Below are 17,841 nucleotides of genomic sequence, written 5' to 3' on the forward strand. Positions count from 1 at the left end.
GGGGCCAGGTCCACTCAGCTCCATATATGGGCACAAAATGTGAAAATTATGTAATATGAGCCAGATTGTAGATTGGCTATTTTAGTATTTTTCTTGTTTTATTTATTTAACTGTCTAGGCCTATTTACATGCAATGAACTCAAGTGTCACAAAGCAAAGCAACACGAAAAGCGATGGTAATAGTACTATTAGCCAGCTTCTGCTGACCTATATGGGGTGCGAGGCCCTGCATTGCTCAATAACCTGCTTTGATGACACTTTTGTCCTTTTGTATGTTTAAATCAAATATCAAATTATAGTTCAAAGACACCAAGAAGATAGTCTGTGATTACAATATCAATTTAAAATGTATTACCCATTTCTTGTTTCCTGTTTTCCACTTCATGATAAATGCTTTTATGTGATGTATTCCCATGCTTTTGTTCTTGCTTAATGTAAGTCGCTCTGGATTAAGAGCGTCTGCTAAATGCCTAAATTGTAAAATTGTAAATTGTCCCCTTGCGCGCAGGGTCCGGCCCATTCCTCTCTGTTATGTCATATGACGAGCATTTAACTTTTAATATCACAATTATTGTAGCTAATCTTTAACTGAATCTGGAAGTATTCCTTTATTAAATGATTCTTCATAGTCTGGAATTATAACTGATCAATTTTCTTTTGTGACTTTCGCCTTTATTTTATATGGAGGGACAGTCAGTGGTGTAAACTTTATTTATATAGCACATTTCATACATAAAATGCAACTCTGTCACATTCTGTCTCTCCCTCAGTCTCCACACTGGCCTCCCATATCCCATTCCAGCACACCCAGTTCCATTTACACACCTGTCAACTACCTAATCAGCCCAGCAGTGAACACTTCTCCAATCAACCTGCTCACTATAAAACTGGACTCAGTACAAACACTCATTGTCAGTTCATAACCTGTGTCACAGATGTCCTGCCTGTTCATGTGTTGACTTTGATGTCATTCTGATTCATGCCTGATTCCTACCTGCATTCCCCTGTGTAAGATATCTCGTAATTCTTTATTAAATACTTTATTATTATACTCTAGTTTGTTGTGACTTTGCTCCTGGGTTCAACTCTGTCTGCATCCTTGACAACTAAAGTACTTCACATATTAAACTTTATTTATATAGCACAAAAATGCAAACTCAAAGTACTTCACATGAAAATAAAATAAAAAATAACAAGCAGCGGAATGCCAGAAACAAAAAGTAGGTCAATCTACAATTAGCAAATAAAAATAGCAATACAAAACTAAAACATTAAAAATGGTAAGGAAATTTGTATTGGATAATACATTTTAAATTGATATTATTAGATATTCAACTTTATTGACATTTATAATTAAATTGGTGTCTTTACACTGTAGAATCCATTGTTGTTTGTTTCTGTTGCTTAACTCTGTTGCTTTAACTACATATAAGTGTCTATTTGTTTGTCTCTAAATGTTTTGATGAATTGAACAATGCCCTTTGTTCAATTCATGCCATACTATAGCACGCCGTTTTTCATCATTTTTGAGGATTTGAAGAAAATTCAAAATTTCAAAAAACATGGGTTATAGCCCATTGTTTTTTGAATTTTTGAAAAAAATGTTATCCTCATTTTTCATCATTTTTGAACATGGGCTATAGCCCCTACCGTACGGCATACTATAGCACGCCGTTTTTCATCATTTTTGAGGATTTGAAGAAAATTCAAAATTTCAAAAAACATGGGTTATAGCCCATCGTTTTTTGAATTTTTGAAAAAAATGTTATCCTCATTTTTCATCATTTTTGAACATGGGCTATAGCCCCTACCGTACGGCATACTATAGCACGCCGTTTTTCATCATTTTTGAGGATTTTAAGAAAATTCAAAATTTCAAAAAACATGGGTTATAGCCCATTGTTTTTTGAATTTTTGAAAAAAATGTTATCCTCATTTTTCATCATTTTTGAACATGGGCTATAGCCCCTACCGTACGGCATACTATAGCACGCCGTTTTTCATCATTTTTGAGGATTTGAAGAAAATTCAAAATTTCAAAAAACATGGGTTATAGCCCATCGTTTTTTGAATTTTTGAAAAAAATGTTATCCTCATTTTTCATCATTTTTGAACATGGGCTATAGCCCCTACCGTACGGCATACTATAGCACGCCGTTTTTCATCATTTTTGAGGATTTGAAGAAAATTCAAAATTTCAAAAAACATGGGTTATAGCCCATCGTTTTTTGAATTTTTGAAAAAAATGTTATCCTCATTTTTCATCATTTTTGAACATGGGCTATAGCCCCTACCGTACGGCATACTATAGCACGCCGTTTTTCATCATTTTTGAGGATTTGAAGAAAATTCAAAATTTCAAAAAACATGGGTTATAGCCCATTGTTTTTTGAATTTTTGAAAAAAATGTTATCCTCATTTTTCATCATTTTTGAACATGGGCTATAGCCCCTACCGTACGGCATACTATAGCACGCCGTTTTTCATCATTTTTGAGGATTTGAAGAAAATTCAAAATTTCAAAAAACATGGGTTATAGCCCATCGTTTTTTGAATTTTTGAAAAAAATGTTATCCTCATTTTTCATCATTTTTGAACATGGGCTATAGCCCCTAACGTACGGCATACTATAGCACGCCAATTTTCATCATTTTTGAGGATTTGAAGAAAATTCAAAATTTCAAAAAACATGGGTTATAGCCCATCGTTTTTTGAATTTTTGAAAAAAATGTTATCCTCATTTTTCATCATTTTTGAACATGGGCTATAGCCCCTACCGTACGGCATACTATAGCACGCCGTTTTTCATAAATTTTGAAGAAAATTCAAAATTTCAAAAAACATGGGTTATAGCCCATCGTTTTTTGAATTTTTGAAAAAAATGTTATCCTCATTTTTCATCATTTTTGAACATGGGCTATAGCCCCTACCGTACGGCATACTATAGCACGCCGTTTTTCATCATTTTTGAGGATTTGAAGAAAATTCAAAATTTCAAAAAACATGGGTTATAGCCCATCGTTTTTTGAATTTTTGAAAAAAAAATTATCCTCATTTTTCATCATTTTTGAACATGGGCTATAGCCCCTACCGTACGGCATACTATAGCACGCCGTTTTTCATCATTTTTGAGGATTTGAAGAAAATTCAAAATTTCAAAAAACATGGGTTATAGCCCATCGTTTTTTAATTTTTGAAAAAAATGTTATCCTCATTTTTTATCATTTTTGAACATGGGCTATAGCCCCTACCATACGGCATACTATAGCACGCCGTTTTTCATCATTTTTGAGGATTTGAAGAAAATTCAAAATTTCAAAAAACATGGGCTATAACCCATCGTTTTTGTCATTTCGTCATTTTTTTCAAATCTTCAAAAATGATGAAAAACTGCGCGCTATAGTATGCCGTACGATATGGGCTATAGCCCACGGTCCAAAATGATGAGAAACGAGGCTAACTTTTTTTTTCAACATTTCAAAAAACATGGGCTATAACCCATCGTTTTTGTCATTTTTTCATTTTTGTCAAATCCTCAAAAATGATGAAAAACTGCGCGCTATAGTATGCCGTACGATATGGGCTATAGCCCACGGTCCAAAATGATGAGAAACGAGGCTAACTTTTTTTTTCAAAATTTCAAAAAACATGGGCTATAACCCATCGTTTTTGTCATTTTTTCATTTTTGTCAAATCATCAAAAATGATGAAAAACGGCGCGCTATAGTATGCCGTACGATATAGGCTATAGCCCATGGTCCAAAATGATGAGAAACGAGGATAACTTTTTTTTTTCAAAATTTCAAAAAACATGGGCTATAACCCATCGTTATTGTCATTTCGTCATTTTTTTCAAATCTTCAAAAATGATGAAAAACTGCGCGCTATAGTATGCCGTACGATATGGGCTATAGCCCACGGTCCAAAATTATGAGAAACGAGGCTAACTTTTTTTTTCAACATTTCAAAAAACATGGGCTATAACCCATCGTTTTTGTCATTTCGTCATTTTTTCCAAATCCTCAAAAATGATGAAAAACTGCGCGCTATAGTATGCCGTACGATATGGGCTATAGCCCACGGTCCAAAATGATGAGAAACGAGGCTAACTTTTTTTTTCAAAATTTCAAAAAACATGGGCTATAACCCATCGTTTTTGTCATTTTTTCATTTTTGTCAAATCATCAAAAATGATGAAAAACGGCGCGCTATAGTATGCCGTACGATATAGGCTATAGCCCATGGTCCAAAATGATGAGAAACGAGGATAACTTTTTTTTTCAAAATTTCAAAAAACATGGGCTATAACCCATCGTTTTTGTCATTTTGTCATTTTTTTCAAATCTTCAAAAATGATGAAAAACTGCGCGCTATAGTATGCCGTACGATATGGGCTATAGCCCACGGTCCAAAATGATGAGAAACGAGGCTAACTTTTTTTTTCAACATTTCAAAAAACATGGGCTATAACCCATCGTTTTTGTCATTTCGTCATTTTTTTCAAATCCTCAAAAATGATGAAAAACTGCGCGCTATAGTATGCCGTACGATATGGGCTATAGCCCACGGTCCAAAATGATGAGAAACGAGGCTAACTTTTTTTTTCAAAATTTCAAAAAACATGGGCTATAACCCATCGTTTTTGTCATTTTTTCATTTTTGTCAAATCATCAAAAATGATGAAAAACGGCGCGCTATAGTATGCCGTACGATATAGGCTATAGCCCACGGTCCAAAATGATGAGAAACGAGGATAACTTTTTTTTTCAAAATTTCAAAAAACATGGGCTATAACCCCCTTCACATTCAGTAGATCCTGTGAACTTTTGTGGCCAGATGTAATTTCTAGGTCTAGTAGGTCTATAGTAAATCATTTAAAAATGTCTACATGGGCTATGGGCATGGGTCCGAGTGGGCCGTGCACCCAGTTTTCACAAAGGGTCCACCCGTGTTAGCCCATATGGGCTTATGCGGGTTTCTAAGTGGGTCCAAATGGGCCATTCTATTTCAGAACCATGTGTGCGCCACCTGTGTTTGCCTGTATGGGTTTGAACTGGGATCTGATTGGGCCTTAAGTGGGTACCAGCTGGGCAAATTATATGTGACCCATGTAGGCCACACTTGTGTCCGCCCTCATTGTCTTCCGTCCTGTTTCTTGCAAGCCGAAATAGCTCAGTTGGTAGAGTATTAGATTAAAGGTCCCTCAACCTGGGTTTCGGCAGTTGAAATGAAATTAGATATTAGATATAGAAAACCGTATGACTCTCAGGCTGAAGTTTGTTCAGCCAAATTTGTTTAAAAAGTAAAAATTAATTCTGGCTATAAAATAATTGTCTTGTAGAGCAGTGGTTGTCTGTGGAGCGAGGGGTAGGGCAGAGGGCGAGGGGTAGAATCCCCTTCGTTTGAAGGGATGTCTCGACGGGACTTAAAACGGAGCAACATCACTGAGGGCTGAAAGGTGGACGAGGTAAGAAGCCTTTTATGTACTTTATTATGGAAAAATATTATAATAACCAATATTATATGAATGTATTAACAATCTGCATCGCCAAAAATATCGCAATCTCTAGCAAAGGTTAACGTTACCTCACATGAACTAACGATATGATACGGCGTTGCATTCATACAACGTTACCCATTCATTTGGCGCCGCATCGGCGCTTTATTCTTTTTTATTTATCGCCGGTGCCCCGGTGATAGGCTACAACTCGGAAGCAAGCTAGCTTATTAGCAGGCATCAGTCTAATTAGCAATCTTGTTGTTTTTTCCCCAGGCAAACCAGCTATGGAAACAGATTGCAAGCTGCTGTGCAGACTGTACATTGGATGGAGATGAATCACGATGGCATTTTCATTGATAGAAAATTACTCTGTTCTTAATGATATTAAAAACGATGACCAGTGACCACAGCCCCTTCTTTCTATACTGTAAATAGTTTTTCCTTTTTCTAACCCTATATCTGTACCCATGCTATACAAACCAATAATCAATGAATCAGGTACAACTGTTGAGCAGGTGTCAGAATGAGCTATATCTAGCTGAATTACATTCTGCATGGTGGGCTACCAACATGAGACAAAACTACAATATATTTATTTCATCATAACCACAGCAATGTTATATTTACGTTGCATCTCTACAGCTTAAATCAAATGGAAAGTAGTTTCCAAAGTGGGTTATGGGCTAAATGATAGTTTGTACACTCAGAGTTAATTAACATTCATATAACAATATAAATTGGGGGTCCTAGAGACAGAAATGCCATCAAAGTTTGGGGACCACTGGGCTGCAGTGAGCTTGCAGATCAGCTATTTTCTGAGAACAGGTTGTATATCAATATCTACAAGGGACGTTCAATATTTAGGGACGTTCCAATTCCTAGGGGGATGATTTATCTCCCTACCCCTTGACACTCATTATGTAGGGACAAGGGGCAAGGGCTGAGGGGTAGGGTTAAAAAACGAATTGGGATTGGGCCTAAATGTTCAAATCCCACTCTTCCTAAAGTTTAATGCTAGTTATTGAGCTTCATTTACTGCTATTCTAGCAGTGGCTCACAGCCTCAGCCTCAGCCTGACTACCTCAAAACTCTAATTGTCGTAGTTGTTAAGATGTTGGCTTTCCACGTGGGAGACCAGGGTTCGATTCCCGGCTGTTACACTGTCATACAAAAGAAGACCTCAACAGCGATAAGAAACATCTGATTAATATAATGCTGTGTTATTTAAACTTTACTAACTGAAGGCTAACGAACAAAAGATCACTTCAAAATTACCAGGAAACTTTGCCTGAGAGTGTCTGACTGATGGTGCAGTGGTCTAATCATCAGGCTTTCAGTACAGACATTCCATGTTGGCCGGTTCAAGTCCCATGTCATGACATCAAGGTGCTGGAGGACCATCGGGAGTTCCTCCTACAACTCAATGCTGCAGTAATTTGAACTTTTCAAGGCTTGAATAAAAAATAAAAACTCAAAAGCACCAGGAGACATCTGCTGAATGCCCCAAGGTGCCTTGGCTCAATGGTGTAGAGCGCTTGACCCGTTGCCTCTGCTTCAGACAGTTAGCCGGTTCAAGTCCCATGTCATGACATCAAGGTGCTGGGAAGGACCATCGGGAGACGGTGCTCTCTCCCCCTGTTTCCTGAAAAGTAACGGTTGGGGGTTATGTCTGAAAGAACTCTGTCCAGCTAACCTTTTGAACTATAGTATGTCGTTTTTTTTAATCATTTTCACATTTGTTTTTTAAATCGTTGCGAAAACCATGAACTATAGTTCATTGCGGAAATTGCGGAAATTGCGGAAATGGTAATTGCGGAGATTGCGGAAATGTTAATTGCGGAAATTGCGGAAATGTTAATTGCGGAAATTGCGGAATTGTGGAAATGGAAATTGCTAAATTGCGGAAATTGCGGAAATGATAATTGCGGAAATTGCGGAAATGGAAATTGCGAAATTGCGGAAATTGCGGAAATGGTAATTGCGGAAATTGCGGAATTGCGGAAATTGCGGTAGTTTTTCATTGTCAAAATTCAAGAAAATGACATTGCCATTGTCCACGATTATAATCGGGCCCCAGTATGCAAAAACACAGACTATTCTGTCAGATGATGGGCCAAAATGCATTGCTATTTTATTTTTAAACGTTTGACCTAATTCTTATCTGTAAAATTTTAGGTGGACAGGGTTCTTTCAGACATAACCCCCAACCGTTACTTTTCAGGAAACAGGGGGAGAGAGCACCGTCTCCCGATGGTCCTTCCCAGCACCTTGATGTCATGACATGGGACTTGAACCAGCCAACCGTCTGAAGCAGAAGCAACGGGTCAAGCGCTCTACACCATTGAGCCAAGGCACCTTGGGGCATTCAGCAGATGTCTCCTGGTGCTTTTGAGTTTTTATTTTTTATTCAAGCCTTGAAAAGTTCAAATTAATGCAGCATTGAGTTGTAGGAGGAACTCCCGATGGTCCTCCAGCACCTTGATGTCATGACATGGGACTTGAACCGGCCAACATGGAATGTCTGTACTGAAAGCCTGATGATTAGACCACTGCACCATCAGTCAGACACTCTCAGGCAAAGTTTCCTGGTAATTTTGAAGTGATCTTTTGTTCGTTAGCCTTCAGTTAGTAAAGTTTAAATAACACAGCATTATATTAATCAGATGTTTCTTAGCGCTGTTGAGGTCTTCTTTTGTATGACAGTGTAACAGCCGGGAATCGAACCCTGGTCTCCCACGTGGAAAGCCAACATCTTAACCGCTACGACAATTAGAGTTTTGAGGTATTCAGGCTGAGGCTGTGAGCCACTGCTAGAATAGCAGTAAATTAAGCTCAATAACTAGCATTAAACTTTAGGAAGAGTGGGATTTAGGGACGTTCCAATTCCTAGGGGGATGATTTATCTCCCTACCCCTTGACACTCATTATGTAGGGGCAAGGGCTGAGGGGTAGGTTAAAAAACGAATTTGGATTGGGCCTAAATGTTCAAATCCCACTCTTCCTAAAGTTTAATGCTAGTTATTGAGCTTCATTTACTGCTATTCTAGCAGTGGCTCACAGCCTCAGCCTCAGCCTGACTACCTCAAAACTCTAATTGTCGTAGTGGTTAAGATGTTGGCTTTCCACGTGGGAGACCAGGGTTCGATTCCCGGCTGTTACACTGTCATACAAAAGAAGACCTCAACAGCGCTAAGAAACATCTGATTAATATAATGCTGTGTTATTTAAACTTTACTAACTGAAGGCTAACGAACAAAAGATCACTTCAAAATTACCAGGAAACTTTGCCTGAGAGTGTCTGACTGATGGTGCAGTGGTCTAATCATCAGGCTTTCAGTACAGACATTCCATGTTGGCCGGTTCAAGTCCCATGTCATGACATCAAGGTGCTGGAGGACCATCGGGAGTTCCTCCTACAACTCAATGCTGCAGTAATTTGAACTTTTCAAGGCTTGAATAAAAAATAAAAACTCAAAAGCACCAGGAGACATCTGCTGAATGCCCCAAGGTGCCTTGGCTCAATGGTGTAGAGCGCTTGACCCGTTGCCTCTGCTTCAGACAGTTAGCCGGTTCAAGTCCCATGTCATGACATCAAGGTGCTGGGAAGGACCATCGGGAGACGGTGCTCTCTCCCCCTGTTTCCTGAAAAGTAACGGTTGGGGGTTATGTCTGAAAGAACTCTGTCCAGCTAACCTTTTGAACTATAGTATGTCGTTTTTTTTATAATTTCACATTTGTTTTTTAAATCGTTGCGAAAACCATGAACTATAGTTCATTGCGGAAATTGCGGAAATTGCGGAAATGGTAATTGCGGAGATTGCGGAAATTGCGGAAATGTTAATTGCGGAAATTGCGGAAATTGCGGAAATGTTAATTGCGGAAATTGCGGAATTGTGGAAATGGAAATTGCTAAATTGCGGAAATGATAATTGCGGAAATTGCGGAAATGGAAATTGCGAAATTGCGGAAATTGCGGAAATGGTAATTGCGGGAATTGCGGAAATTGCGGTAGTTTTTCATTGTCAAAATTCAAGAAAATGACATTGCCATTGTCCACGATTATAATCGGGCCCCAGTATGCAAAAACACAGACTATTCTGTCAGATGATGGGCCAAAATGCATTGCTATTTTATTTTTAAACGTTTGACCTAATTCTTATCTGTAAAATTTTAGGTGGACAGGGTTCTTTCAGACATAACCCCCAACCGTTACTTTTCAGGAAACAGGGGGAGAGAGCACCGTCTCCCGATGGTCCTTCCCAGCACCTTGATGTCATGACATGGGACTTGAACCAGCCAACCGTCTGAAGCAGAAGCAACGGGTCAAGCGCTCTACACCATTGAGCCAAGGCACCTTGGGGCATTCAGCAGATGTCTCCTGGTGCTTTTGAGTTTTTATTTTTTATTCAAGCCTTGAAAAGTTCAAATTACTGCAGCATTGAGTTGTAGGAGGAACTCCCGATGGTCCTCCAGCACCTTGATGTCATGACATGGGACTTGAACCGGCCAACATGGAATGTCTGTACTGAAAGCCTGATGATTAGACCACTGCACCATCAGTCAGACACTCTCAGGCAAAGTTTCCTGGTAATTTTGAAGTGATCTTTTGTTCGTTAGCCTTCAGTTAGTAAAGTTTAAATAACACAGCATTATATTAATCAGATGTTTCTTAGCGCTGTTGAGGTCTTCTTTTGTATGACAGTGTAACAGCCGGGAATCGAACCCTGGTCTCCCACGTGGAAAGCCAACATCTTAACCGCTACGACAATTAGAGTTTTGAGGTATTCAGGCTGAGGCTGAGGCTGTGAGCCACTGCTAGAATAGCAGTAAATTAAGCTCAATAACTAGCATTAAACTTTAGGAAGAGTGGGATTTAGGGACGTTCCAATTCCTAGGGGGATGATTTATCTCCCTACCCCTTGACACTCATTATGTAGGGGCAAGGGCTGAGGGGTAGGTTAAAAAACGAATTGGGATTGGGCCTAAATGTTCAAATCCCACTCTTCCTAAAGTTTAATGCTAGTTATTGAGCTTCATTTACTGCTATTCTAGCAGTGGCTCACAGCCTCAGCCTCAGCCTGACTACCTCAAAACTCTAATTGTCCTAGTGGTTAAGATGTTGGCTTTCTACGTGGGAGACCAGGGTTCGATTCCCGGCTGTTACACTGTCATACAAAAGAAGACCTCAACAGCGCTAAGAAACATCTGATTAATATAATGCTGTGTTATTTAAACTTTACTAACTGAAGGCTAACGAACAAAAGATCACTTCAAAATTACCAGGAAACTTTGCCTGAGAGTGTCTGACTGATGGTGCAGTGGTCTAATCATCAGGCTTTCAGTACAGACATTCCATGTTGGCCGGTTCAAGTCCCATGTCATGACATCAAGGTGCTGGAGGACCATCGGGAGTTCCTCCTACAACTCAATGCTGCAGTAATTTGAACTTTTCAAGGCTTGAATAAAAATAAAAACTCAAAAGCACCAGGAGACATCTGCTGAATGCCCCAAGGTGCCTTGACTCAATGGTGTAGAGCGCTTGACCCGTTGCCTCTGCTTCAGACAGTTAGCCGGTTCAAGTCCCATGTCATGACATCAAGGTGCTGGGAAGGACCATCGGGAGACGGTGCTCTCTCCCCCTGTTTCCTGAAAAGTAACGGTTGGGGGTTATGTCTGAAAGAACTCTGTCCAGCTAACCTTTTGAACTATAGTATGTCGTTTTTTTTATCATTTTCACATTTGTTTTTTAAATCGTTGCGAAAACCATGAACTATAGTTCATTGCGGAAATTGCGGAAATTTGCGGAAATGTTAATTGCGGAGATTGCGGAAATGTTAATTGCGGAAATTGCGGAAATTGCGGAAATGTTAATTGCGGAAATTGCGGAATTGTGGAAATGGAAATTGCTAAATTGCGGAAATTGCGGAAATGATAATTGCGGAAATTGCGGAAATGGTAATTGCGGAAATTGCGGAAATTGCGGTAGTTTTTCATTGTCAAAATTCAAGAAAATGACATTGCCATTGTCCACGATTATAATCGGGCCCCAGTATGCAAAAACACAGACTATTCTGTCAGATGATGGGCCAAAATGCATTGCTATTTTATTTTTAAACGTTTGACCTAATTCTTATCTGTAAAATTTTAGGTGGACAGGGTTCTTTCAGACATAACCCCCAACCGTTACTTTTCAGGAAACAGGGGGAGAGAGCACCGTCTCCCGATGGTCCTTCCCAGCACCTTGATGTCATGACATGGGACTTGAACCGGCCAACCGTCTGAAGCAGAGGCAACGGGTCAAGCGCTCTACACCATTGAGCCAAGGCACCTTGGGGCATTCAGCAGATATCTCCTGGTGCTTTTGAGTTTTTATTTTTTATTCAAGCCTTGAAAAGTTCAAATTACTGCAGCATTGAGTTGTAGGAGGAACTCCCGATGGTCCTCCAGCACCTTGATGTCATGACATGGGACTTGAACCGGCCAACATGGAATGTCTGTACTGAAAGCCTGATGATTAGACCACTGCACCATCAGTCAGACACTCTCAGGCAAAGTTTCCTGGTAATTTTGAAGTGATCTTTTGTTCGTTAGCCTTCAGTTAGTAAAGTTTAAATAACACAGCATTATATTAATCAGATGTTTCTTAGCGCTGTTGAGGTCTTCTTTTGTATGACAGTGTAACAGCCGGGAATCGAACCCTGGTCTCCCACGTGGAAAGCCAACATCTTAACCACTACGACAATTAGAGTTTTGAGGTAGTCAGGCTGAGGCTGAGGCTGTGAGCCACTGCTAGAATAGCAGTAAATGAAGCTCAATAACTAGCATTAAACTTTAGGAAGAGTGGGATTTGAACATTTAGGCCCAATCCCAATTCGTTTTTTAACCCTACCCCTCAGCCCTTGCCCCTTGTCCCTACATAATGAGTGTCAAGGGGTAGGGAGATAAATCATCCCCCTAGGAATTTGAACGTCCCTAAATATTGAACGTCCCTTGTAGATATTGATATACAACCTGTTCTCAGAAAATAGCTGATCTGCAAGCTCACTGCAGGCCAGTGGTCCCCAAACTTTGATGGCATTTCTGTCTCTAGGACCCCCAATTTATATTGTTATATGAATGTTAATTAACTCTGAGTGTACAAACTATCATTTAGCCCATAACCCACTTTGGAAACTACTTTCCATTTGATTTAAGCTGTAGAGATGCAACGTAAATATAACATTGCTGTGGTTATGATGAAATAAATATATTGTAGTTTTGTCTCATGTTGGTAGCCCACCATGCAGAATGTAATTCAGCTAGATATAGCTCATTCTGACACCTGCTCAACAGTTGTACCTGATTCATTGATTATTGGTTTGTATAGCATGGGTACAGATATAGGGTTAGAAAAAGGAAAAACTATTTACAGTATAGAAAGAAGGGGCTGTGGTCACTGGTCATCGTTTTTAATATCATTAAGAACAGAGTAATTTTCTATCAATGAAAATGCCATCGTGATTCATCTCCATCCAATGTACAGTCTGCACAGCAGCTTGCAATCTGTTTCCATAGCTGGTTTGCCTGGGGAAAAAACAACAAGATTGCTAATTAGTTATGTAAGTTTTGCAACTTGTGGGGATTAGCTTAACATTGGTCATGATTAAACCATAGCTATCACTGCAGTGAGTAGCCAACGTTATGCAGCGACAGCGTTATGTAGGTACAGTAGGCTATTTCACGGCTTTTAAGAGCTCCAAAACTGCAGAATGTTGACATATCGTGGTCAGGGGGGTCGGACTGATGCCTGCTAATAAGCTAGCTTGCTTCCGAGTTGTAGCCTATCACCGGGGCACCGGCGATAAATAAAAAAGAATAAAGCGCCGATGCGGCGCCAAATGAATGGGTAACGTTGTATGAATGCAACGCCGTATCATATCGTTAGTTCATGTGAGGTAACGTTAACCTTTGCTAGAGATTGCGATATTTTTGGCGATGCAGATTGTTAATACATTCATATAATATTGGTTATTATAATATTTTTCCATAATAAAGTACATAAAAGGCTTCTTACCTCGTCCACCTTTCAGCCCTCAGTGATGTTGCTCCGTTTTAAGTCCCGTCGAGACATCCCTTCAAACGAAGGGGATTCTACCCCTCGCCCTCTGCCCTACCCCTCGCTCCACAGACAACCACTGCTCTACAAGACAATTATTTTATAGCCAGAATTAATTTTTACTTTTTAAACAAATTTGGCTGAACAAACTTCAGCCTGAGAGTCTACGGTTTTCTATATCTAATATCTAATTTCATTTCAACTGCCGAAACCCAGGTTGAGGGACCTTTAATCTAATACTCTACCAACTGAGCTATTTCGGCTTGCAAGAAACAGGACGGAAGACAATGAGGGCGGACACAAGTGTGGCCTACATGGGTCACATATAATTCGCCCAGCTGGTACCCACTTAAGGCCCAATCAGATCCCAGTTAAAACCCATACAGGCAAACACAGGTGGCGCACACATGGTTCTGAAATAGAATGGCCCATTTGGACCCACTTAGAAACCCGCATAAGCCCATATGGGCTAACACGGGTGGACCCTTTGTGAAAACTGGGTGCACGGCCCACTCGGACCGATGCCCATAGCCCATGTAGACATTTTTAAATGATTTACTATAGACCTACTAGACCTAGAAATTACATCTGGCCACAAAAGTTCACAGGATCTACTGAATGTGAAGGGGGTTATAGCCCATGTTTTTTGAAATTTTGAAAAAAAAAGTTATCCTCGTTTCTCATCATTTTGGACCGTGGGCTATAGCCCATATCGTACGGCATACTATAGCGCGCAGTTTTTCATCATTTTTGAGGATTTTAAAAAAATGACGAAATGACAAAAACGATGGGTTATAGCCCATGTTTTTTGAAATGTTGAAAAAAAAAGTTAGCCTCGTTTCTCATCATTTTGGACCGTGGGCTATAGCCCATATCGTACGGCATACTATAGCGCGCAGTTTTTCATCATTTTTGAAGATTTGAAAAAAATGACAAAATGACAAAAACGATGGGTTATAGCCCATGTTTTTTGAAATTTTGAAAAAAAAAGTTATCCTCGTTTCTCATCATTTTGGACCATGGGCTATAGCCTATATCGTACGGCATACTATAGCGCGCCGTTTTTCATCATTTTTGATGATTTGACAAAAATGAAAAAATGACAAAAACGATGGGTTATAGCCCATGTTTTTTGAAATTTTGAAAAAAAAAGTTATCCTCGTTTCTCATCATTTTGGACCGTGGGCTATAGCCCATATCGTACGGCATACTATAGCGCGCAGTTTTTCATCATTTTTGAGGATTTAAAAAAAATGACGAAATGACAAAAACGATGGGTTATAGCCCATGTTTTTTGAAATGTTGAAAAAAAAAGTTAGCCTCGTTTCTCATCATTTTGGACCGTGGGCTATAGCCCATATCGTACGGCATACTATAGCGCGCAGTTTTTCATCATTTTTGAAGATTTGAAAAAAATGACAAAATGACAAAAACGATGGGTTATAGCCCATGTTTTTTGAAATTTTGAAAAAAAAAGTTATCCTCGTTTCTCATCATTTTGGACCATGGGCTATAGCCTATATCGTACGGCATACTATAGCGCGCCGTTTTTCATCATTTTTGATGATTTGACAAAAATGAAAAAATGACAAAAACGATGGGTTATAGCCCATGTTTTTTGAAATTTTGAAAAAAAAAGTTAGCCTCGTTTCTCATCATTTTGGACCGTGGGCTATAGCCCATATCGTACGGCATACTATAGCGCGCAGTTTTTCATCATTTTTGAGGATTTGAAAAAAATGACGAAATGACAAAAACGATGGGTTATAGCCCATGTTTTTTGAAATGTTGAAAAAAAAAGTTAGCCTCGTTTCTCATCATTTTGGACCGTGGGCTATAGCCCATATCGTACGGCATACTATAGCGCGCAGTTTTTCATCATTTTTGAAGATTTGAAAAAAATGACAAAATGACAAAAACGATGGGTTATAGCCCATGTTTTTTGAAATTTTGAAAAAAAAGTTATCCTCGTTTCTCATCATTTTGGACCATGGGCTATAGCCTATATCGTACGGCATACTATAGCGCGCCGTTTTTCATCATTTTTGATGATTTGACAAAAATGAAAAAATGACAAAAACGATGGGTTATAGCCCATGTTTTTTGAAATTTTGAAAAAAAAAGTTAGCCTCGTTTCTCATCATTTTGGACCGTGGGCTATAGCCCATATCGTACGGCATACTATAGCGCGCAGTTTTTCATCATTTTTGAGGATTTGACAAAAATGAAAAAATGACAAAAACGATGGGTTATAGCCCATGTTTTTTGAAATTTTGAAAAAAAAAGTTAGCCTCGTTTCTCATCATTTTGGACCGTGGGCTATAGCCCATATCGTACGGTATACTATAGCGCGCAGTTTTTCATCATTTTTGAAGATTTGAAAAAAATGACGAAATGACAAAAACGATGGGTTATAGCCCATGTTTTTTGAAATTTTGAAAAAAAAAGTTATCCTCGTTTCTCATCATTTTGGACCATGGGCTATAGCCTATATCGTACGGCATACTATAGCGCGCCGTTTTTCATCATTTTTGATGATTTGACAAAAATGAAAAAATGACAAAAACGATGGGTTATAGCCCATGTTTTTTGAAATTTTGAAAAAAAAAGTTAGCCTCGTTTCTCATCATTTTGGACTGTGGGCTATAGCCCATATCGTACGGCATACTATAGCGCGCAGTTTTTCATCATTTTTGAGGATTTGAAAAAAATGACGAAATGACAAAAACGATGGGTTATAGCCCATGTTTTTTGAAATGTTGAAAAAAAAGTTAGCCTTGTTTCTCATCATTTTGGACCGTGGGCTATAGCCCATATCGTACGGCATACTATAGCGCGCAGTTTTTCATCATTTTTGAAGATTTGAAAAAAATGACGAAATGACAAAAACGATGGGTTATAGCCCATGTTTTTTGAAATTTTGAAAAAAAAAGTTATCCTCGTTTCTCATCATTTTGGACCATGGGCTATAGCCTATATCGTACGGCATACTATAGCGCGCCGTTTTTCATCATTTTTGATGATTTGACAAAAATGACGAAATGACAAAAACGATGGGTTATAGCCCATGTTTATTGAAATGTTGAAAAAAAAAGTTAGCCTCGTTTCTCATCATTTTGGACCGTGGGCTATAGCCCATATCGTACGGCATACTATAGCGCGCAGTTTTTCATCATTTTTGAAGATTTGAAAAAAATGACTAAATGACAAAAACGATGGGTTATAGCCCATGTTTTTTGAAATTTTGAATTTTCTTCAAATCCTCAAAAATGATGAAAAACGGCGTGCTATAGTATGCCGTACGGTAGGGGCTATAGCCCATGTTCAAAAATGATAAAAAATGAGGATAACATTTTTTTCAAAAATTAAAAAAACGATGGGCTATAACCCATGTTTTTTGAAATTTTGAATTTTCTTCAAATCCTCAAAAATGATGAAAAACGGCGTGCTATAGTATGCCGTACGGTAGGGGCTATAGCCCATGTTCAAAAATGATGAAAAATGAGGATAATGTTTTTTTCAAAAATTCAAAAAACGATGGGCTATAACCCATGTTTTTTGAAATTTTGAATTTTCTTCAAATCCTCAAAAATGATGAAAAACGGCGTGCTATAGTATGCCGTACGGTAGGGGCTATAGCCCATGTTCAAAAATGATGAAAAATGAGGATAACATTTTTTTCAAAAATTCAAAAAACGATGGGCTATAACCCATGTTTTTTGAAATTTTGAATTTTCTTCAAATCCTCAAAAATGATGAAAAACGGCGTGCTATAGTATGCCGTACGGTAGGGGCTATAGCCCATGTTCAAAAATGATGAAAAATGAGGATAACATTCTTTTCAAAAATTCAAAAAACGATGGGCTATAACCCATGTTTTTTGAAATTTTGAATTTTCTTCAAATCCTCAAAAATGATGAAAAACGGCGTGCTATAGTATGCCGTACGGTAGGGGCTATAGCCCATGTTCAAAAATGATGAAAAATGAGGATAACATTCTTTTCAAAAATTCAAAAAACGATGGGCTATAACCCATGTTTTTTGAAATTTTGAATTTTCTTCAAATCCTCAAAAATGATGAAAAACGGCGTGCTATAGTATGCCGTACGGTAGGGGCTATAGCCCATGTTCAAAAATGATGAAAAATGAGGATAACATTTTTTTCAAAAATTCAAAAAACGATGGGCTATAACCCATGTTTTTTGAAATTTTGAATTTTCTTCAAATCCTCAAAAATGATGAAAAA

At 38.6% G+C, this 17,841-nt stretch overlaps 1 protein-coding gene across 1 annotated transcript in view; it reads right to left on the reverse strand.

Annotated features, from left to right (window-relative positions):
- LOC308322833 (neuronal acetylcholine receptor subunit beta-2-like) overlaps window positions 1-17,841 on the reverse strand; it is a 51,178-nt gene that overhangs the window by 17,145 nt on the left and 16,192 nt on the right. The window lies entirely within an intron of this gene.

This window comes from Protomyctophum bolini (assembly GCF_963924005.1).
Source record: "Protomyctophum bolini genome assembly, chromosome: 10".
Taxonomy (NCBI): domain Eukaryota; kingdom Metazoa; phylum Chordata; class Actinopteri; order Myctophiformes; family Myctophidae; genus Protomyctophum; species Protomyctophum bolini.